Source organism: Arvicola amphibius, chromosome 3 (assembly GCF_903992535.2).
Source record: "Arvicola amphibius chromosome 3, mArvAmp1.2, whole genome shotgun sequence".
Taxonomy (NCBI): domain Eukaryota; kingdom Metazoa; phylum Chordata; class Mammalia; order Rodentia; family Cricetidae; genus Arvicola; species Arvicola amphibius.
In genome coordinates this window covers 6,422,461-6,429,622 of record NC_052049.1, presented here as the reverse complement: position 1 = coordinate 6,429,622, position 7,162 = coordinate 6,422,461, and the positions used below count along the sequence as shown (strand labels likewise).

At 42.4% G+C, this 7,162-nt stretch overlaps 1 protein-coding gene across 1 annotated transcript in view; it reads left to right on the top strand.

Annotated features, from left to right (window-relative positions):
* The first annotated feature begins 2,757 nt into the window (after positions 1 to 2,757).
* The window catches only part of Sema5a (semaphorin 5A), a 332,682-nt gene continuing 328,277 nt past the window's right edge, over positions 2,758 to 7,162 (top strand). The window contains exon 1 of the mRNA XM_038324344.1: positions 2,758 to 2,851. The gene's annotated coding sequence lies outside the window, so the exon portion shown is untranslated. The remainder of the gene's footprint in view (positions 2,852 to 7,162) is intronic.

The following is a 7,162-nucleotide window of genomic DNA, read 5'->3' as shown; positions in this document are numbered from 1 at the left end:
ATGTCGCTGTGGTTGCTGCACCTGAGCCCATGCACCTTGGCCCACGCAGGTGTTCCTTTGAACTGCATAAGCTTCCTAAATGCTTCAAAGCCTGGTTGGAAAGTGGCTGAGCTTCTGGAGAAGGGTCTTGCTGTTGCTAGCTTAGCTGACAGGCATAAAGCTAGTGGATCTCCGCTTCACTGTTGCTGCAGACACAGGCCCAGTCAGAATGCTTCGAGTTGTACCCCAATCCTCTTGCTGGTCTTTCTGTTCAGATATAGGTTCTGAAGGGGCTTGTGTTTTTCTCAACCACAGGTGGTCTGTATATCACAGTTGGATATTCAAGGAAAAAGAGGCAGGTTTTGAAGGAAGAGTTGTTCTGCGACCTTCTGGCTGTCCTGGCTATGATTCTCCCTGTTTGGATTAAGGAGGAATGTTCTCTTCTGCATTATTCTGTGACTTCTCTTAGGGAGAATTGGAGGGCCATCATATGGAGACATTTGGCTTTTCAAGACAGGCTGGATGGTGGTGGCGCTTGCCTTTAATCCCAATGCTCAGGTGGCAGAGGCAGAGGCAGGTGGTTCTCTGTGAGTTCAAGGCCAGCCTGGTCTACAAGAGCTAGTTCCAGGATAGTCTCCAAAGCTACATAGAAACCCTGTCTCAAAAAACAAAAAACAAAACAAAAGCACAGGGTTTCTTTGCATAGCCTTAGCTGTCCTGGAACTAGCTCTGTAGATCAGGCTGGCCTTGAACTCATGGAGGTCTGTGGGAATAGAAAGACTGTGATGTAATGTTTTTTGTTTTTTTTTTCCTTCCAGAGTTGGAGACAGAACTCAGGACCTTACGCTTGCTAGGCAACACTCTACTACTGAGCTAGATCTTCATCCACCGTGCATTTTTCATTTCAATCTTATGGGTTGTCTTGTAATTACTAAACACAGTCACAGAGCCAGAGTGGGAAGCAGTGGAGCTCTCCAATTCTGTTAGTTAAACCTGTACTGTATCTAAACAAGTGCATGCGGGGAATTTTAGTAGTGATGGTTATAAAGAAGATTGTAGGGCTCACGAGGAACACCTCCTGTATCCACATGCTGTTTAATACAGCATCCTAATCAACGTTTTGTTGCCACACTCAGAGGAGATATTATTGGTGAGGAGGGAAAAATAAGTGGACTGTTTTACATTATTTCCTGGACTGGACATGCCTCTTTACCTTGGGGAAAGCTCCCTGACCTTCCTTTTGGCCTCAAAGAGTTGCATCTGTACCTTATCCCTTCCAATGGATGATGTCACTGGTCATGAAGACCGCAGTGAGGCCTTGGAGTTGGCAATCCTGCAAAGCAGGGTTGCACCTGGGCCGCTCTGGAGTCTTCATGGCAAGTACTTCCAAATGCTGCCTTGAGTCACTTCCTCGCTTCTTTGAATTCTCCGTACTCTCCATAGTCCTCTCCTAGAAACAGGAAGCCTCATTGAATGACATTATCATGGTGTTCCCCTGTTCTCTGTCCCTAGAAACCCAGGCCATCCCTAAAGGCATTTTAGTGGATTACATTTTGTACACTTCCAGCAGGTCTATTAAAATGTGCGCTATTTTATGGAGACTGGTTGGCCTTTGATCATTATTGACATGGGCCACATGGGGCTCATGGATTAGAAGAGTTGCAGAATGTTCTGGAAGGCCTTCCCATTTTCTCATCATCATTCACTCTTGCTCTCTAGTGTGTGGGTGAGGGTAGAGAACACCAGTGTGCTTCCCATGTACAATAGCCAGAAACTGAGAATAGAAAAAAAGAAGCTGTGAGGAACAAGGAAAAAGGAAGGGCAGGGGCTAACGTTTAGCACTGGAAGGCACAGATTCTTCCCTGAGAGCAGATACCTTTCTGTTTAGATAGCCAGTAGGGGGTCACCTACTCCCAGCTCTTGTGTTCATGTCTGGCATTGCAATATAGTTTTCCTGATTTAACAGAATAAATTCATGAGGCAATACAATAGATTTTCTGGATTTTAGTGAAGTGAATTGATTTTGTGATGCTGGACAAATTTCTTATTAAATCTTATAAGTGTGCAGGAACACATGGATGTGTAACAGTGCAAATTCAGACTCAGGTGTGGTTCATGCTGCACCAAACTTTACCACCTTGTGAAGCTCTTTAGGGACTTATATCTAAGATTTGCAATGAAGGAGCAATTATTTTGATTTTCAAATGCTTAAAGTCATTCCAGTGACTTTGAAATAATGGCCCCTTAGGATGTTTCATGAGATCTTTTTTTCACATGTTGAATCACACTAAAATTTTATTTTCTCGGGCTGGAGAGATGGCTCAGTACTTAAGAGAGTGCACTGCTCTTGCAAAGGGCCTGCCTTTGGTTCCCAGCTTACATAAGAGGAAGTTCACAATTGCCTGTCATTCCAACTCCAGGGAATCTGAGGCCTCTGGCCTGTGGGCTCCCACACTGACTTGAACACACAGCCCACCCCGAAAGAACTCAAACTGAAATAAATCACGGAAGAAAACAATCAGCATTATTTTTTAAGTGTATCTTTTTCTTTTTTCAAGAGGAAAGCCAGGTGGTGTCTATAATGCTAACTTAGGTCTCTTATAATGGTGATTACTGAATTGTACCATGTCTCTTTCTCCTGCCTTTGCTTGAGATTCTTGTTCTGGTGCTTAAGGCATTGCCGGAACTTCCAAGCCTTTATAAGTCAAGACTGTAGTGTGTTAAGATGTGCTCACTTGGACTCTATCTCTCTCTTTTTTTTTTCCTTTTTTGAAGGGCTGTTGTGTGAAAACTCGGCGTGGGTGCCCATGTGGCTGTCCAGTTCAGTGTGATTCATGACGGAGGACACGCGGCTCTACCCTCTCTCTCCTCGGTAAGTGAGACACTTGAGTGGGAAGTGCAGAGACCAAGAATACTACACATTTAGACAGCTGTCTCTCTGTTAAAAATGGTAGTAAATGACAGCTTTCAGAAGGAGAATTTTTTTTTTAAGGTAAAGCTATTTGGATGTGACTGTACTGTGAAGTCACTTGGGAACCTCAAGGCCAGGAAGTGCATTGGTGACTCATGGTGCCTTCTAGCCACAGTGTGACTGCCTGCCAGGTTTCAATTTTGGCTCTGTGCTGTATCCTGGCTTTTTTTTTGTGGCTTGTCCCACTGTCATCTCACTTTCCAATTGCGGGACTTCCTGAGGTGTCCTGTACCTTCTGAGAAAGGCCACAAATCTGCATGGTGTCCCTAAGGATCTACTCCATCTAGTCTTTTCCGGTTGTCCTGATCCCCGAAGCCCTTTGGTAGCATGGAGACCAGCATTTCACCTTCTAGAACTAAACCTCCACTCCCCAGTCCTTCTTGTTGAGCCTCTAAATCTAGCTCCATGTCCTACCTTTGGGGGAACTCATTGTACGTGTCTCAGAGCTGGGTGATAACCTCTCCTGTGATACCTGTGGCCACCTTTCAGAAGGAGGAGGCGAGGCAGAGAAAGGAAAGGGGGTGAGAGCCATGAGAGAGAATGAGACAAGGATCTGCCCTATATACATTAGTCACTGGAGACATGACGCTTTGTTAAATTATTTCTCAACCCAGTTGAGTCTCATTGTGGACTTCATTCTGCTTTCCAATGAAAAGAATTGCCAATGACATATATACATACATACATACATACATATATATATATATATATACATGCATACATATATGCATACATTTTGTGCACTTGTTGTTTGTCACAGTTATGGGACAATGTTGTGAGTTCCTGGTTGCCTTGTATCCGGATGCTTACTAAATTGATTTTAAGAGTTCGGCTTGAAGGTATGTAGACGAGCTTGACAGAGAGTATAGACTCTCCAACCCCTGTGAACATAATCTGCAATCCCTACATCTCACGGAAGGACAAACTGAGGATCTGGTTTTTGTGTCTTTCTGTAGTCGACATAAATTCAGATTCGCATGGTGTCTGAAGTACAACTCACTCCAGCACCTAGGCATCTCAGTCTCTCCTCCGTGGAGAGCCCCAGAGCCTGAGAGTTGGGGAGAGCCATTGAGATGTCACAGAGTTCGTCTAGATGGGTGGATGTTGAGGACCAGTACATTACGGGAAGGGTGTTATCGACTCATGCAGGTTTCATGGGTTACCGGGCCCTGTGCTGAAGGAAAGACGTCCAACTCTTGCTCTCACTCTCTGAGTGAGGTGCTTTCATGGTTCTTACTTTAAACATTGGTAAACTGAGGCCCCCAAAGAGTCAGAAATTTACCTAAGAAGTCAGAAATAGGGAGAGGGTTTGACTGAGGACTCTCAGCTCCAAGACGGGACTCCAACTGAGCATTGGGCATGCCAATCTAGAATAAGGACAGAGATGCACTAATATTGTTTGGGGGTTGTTGTTCTGGAAATGCCAGGTTTCTCAGAGAAAAGAATAAGTATCGTAGAATTGATTTTTAAAGCATAATTGGAGATCAGAAATGGACAAACCTCTTTTGAAGAAGTAGGGGAAAGGATGTTAGTATCTATAGGTTTTAGATTCTCAGCTATGTCTTCTCAGCTTGACAATCGCAATGTGACAGTAGCCATAGGCAATAAATGAATGAATGAGTCTGACCATGTTCCAATAAATCTTTATTTACAAAGGCAAGAAGGAGGCTAGATGTGGTCCCCAAGGCTCTAGCTTGCAGAGCTCTGATCTATGTTTTGTCTGGAGTGCTTCAAGCTCTCATTACAGACAGAATGAGAATGTATTAGTCACCATTAAGTCCCTTAACAAAATTTAGTTTGGGTGTATAAAATTTTATCACAAATTTTAATGAAGCCCTGCTGTGCCTGCAAAACCTGGTGGACATCTGGGGCTTCATCCTTTGACATAGTCTATATACCCCAAGATTACTAGGCTAAATTTTGGTACCTAAGCTGTAACGTTGCTCACAGTAAGACCTCAGAAACATTACTCACTCGACATGCTGTGTTACACATCTGGCGTGTGTAACTCATTTACACAGTAAGTTCCATACCATTTCCTAATTAACCATGTTTGTGCCATTTCAGCCATGTACTCTGTTCACACCTCTAGACATACGTGAAGAACTAGTGTGCATTTATTTTTGGCTGTCAGATAATTATATTGATCTATCAACTGCATTTATTTTATTAAGATCATCGACAGGTGTCAACAAGAGTCATGTGTTTTAAAACAAGAAGTATCTTGGCAATACTCTCTACACTTGAATCAAATACATGGTTCTGTTTGTTTTTTGTGAGAAGTTTGTTTTATTTCTTAAATTATTTATACATGCATACAAGTAAGATTATACAAATGGAGTAGGTTTTGTTTGTGTCTTTGGAATAGACATATATTTGCATGTAATGACAATCAATGAAAATCGGAACCATTACTTTGAAGGAGTGCAAGGAGGGGTATGGAAGAGGGTTGGGAGGGAGCAGGGGAAGCAAAGGAATGCAACGTTGCAATCTCCAAACCTAAGGGAGAATTTTTTTAAAAATATTTATTTATTTATTATGTATACAATATTCTCTCTGCATGTATGCCTGCACGCCAGAAGAGGGCACCAGACCTCATTACAGATGGTTGTGAGCCACCATGTGGTTGCTGGGAATTGAACTCAGGACCTTTGGAGGAGCAGGCAATGCTCTTAACTGCTGAGCCATCTCTCCAGCCCCCTAAGGGAGAATTTATAAGGACTATTTCTCTTTTAAAATGTGCCTTACGACCTCAAGGCATGCTTGTCTGCAGTGTATTACTGAAAGCCCAGTTACTCTGCTTCTTGGAGGGGTTTAAGTCATGTTCTATTGTTTTCTGTTCATTAACTCACTCATCCTTAATCCCTGACATAACAACTTCTGTATACATGCCTTCGCCAAGGAGCTGCTCACTCCTGTATTCCTTCACCACGCATGCGGAGATGTGCCTTTCACTTTAGTAACCATGGTTAAATCCTGAAATTCTGACTGTAGAAATAAAATATCTGTCTATGACATCTTATTAATTGGGAAAAGTAAATTGCAATTTGCTGATTAGTTTGATTGTACTTACCCTAGAAATGTGTTTATGCTCATGTAATCTCTACCCTCAGTTCATGTATCAAGTGAAATCTACTGGACTGTACCTAGTTGTACTTTGAATATGTTATCTCTACAGTTGAGATGTTTGTAGTCTTAAAACTATTTTTATAACATTTTAAAACTATTTGGTCAGTTATTTTGTGTGTGTGTGTGTGTGCGCGCGTGTGCATGTGAGACACAGTGTCTGTGTGAGGTCAGAAGACAACTTGTAGGAATCAGTTTCCTCTCTCCCTACCATGTGGGTCCTGGGAATCAAGAAGAGGTTGTGATCCTCGTTAGGAAGTGATTTCATCCTCTGAACTATCTTGCAGACCCCTAAGCAATTTGTATTTTACAGATATTTTTAATTTAAATGAACAAAGTAGTTTAATGTATTGAATAATGACGATGGGATATATGCTTTGAAGGGACAGATTCCAGTAATGCCCACGGAAATGTTCACTCCTGCTGGTAGTTAATGCTCTCCTTTAGGGTGCTTCCGGTGAGCGATCTGTAGAGCTGGAGGAGCAAAGCCATGCAGTTTTGATTGGAACTTTTCACTTATTATAATACTCATGTTGCATGATTTGACAGATTGTTAATAAGCCTAACTTTAATGTGTATCTAATATTCTATCATGAGAAGACTCTATCATATAATCCGATGCTTCTCTTGGGTTGGACGAGTCTGCCCTGCATGATCATGGAGAGAGCTGGTGGTCCATGGTCCACAGCTCCCGTGCCTGAATTGCATTTCTTCCCATATTTGTAGGCAGCATTGCTCTTTTCTTTGTGAAGCATGAATATTTGGGGCCTAAGGCAGTGCTCCGTGAGCACTGGCAATCAGCATGAAGCCTTCATTTAACTGAGGGTTGATTCATGAGGACAGAATCACAGTGGCTGATTTAGTGTTCCTAAAGAAGGCTCTTAGACTGTCGGTTGCCGTTTAAGTGTTAACAGATAATTACACTTCAGGAACAAAATGCTGGAGAGTTTGTTTTGATAAATACATCACTCCCACCGAGTAGCGTCTTTAATAATAGTTTCAGTATGATGGCACTCACTCATTTTTGGTCTATTTTATTGTTTCTTGTTTTGTTGGTGTTATGTAAGTGCTAATTATCTGCTGCAC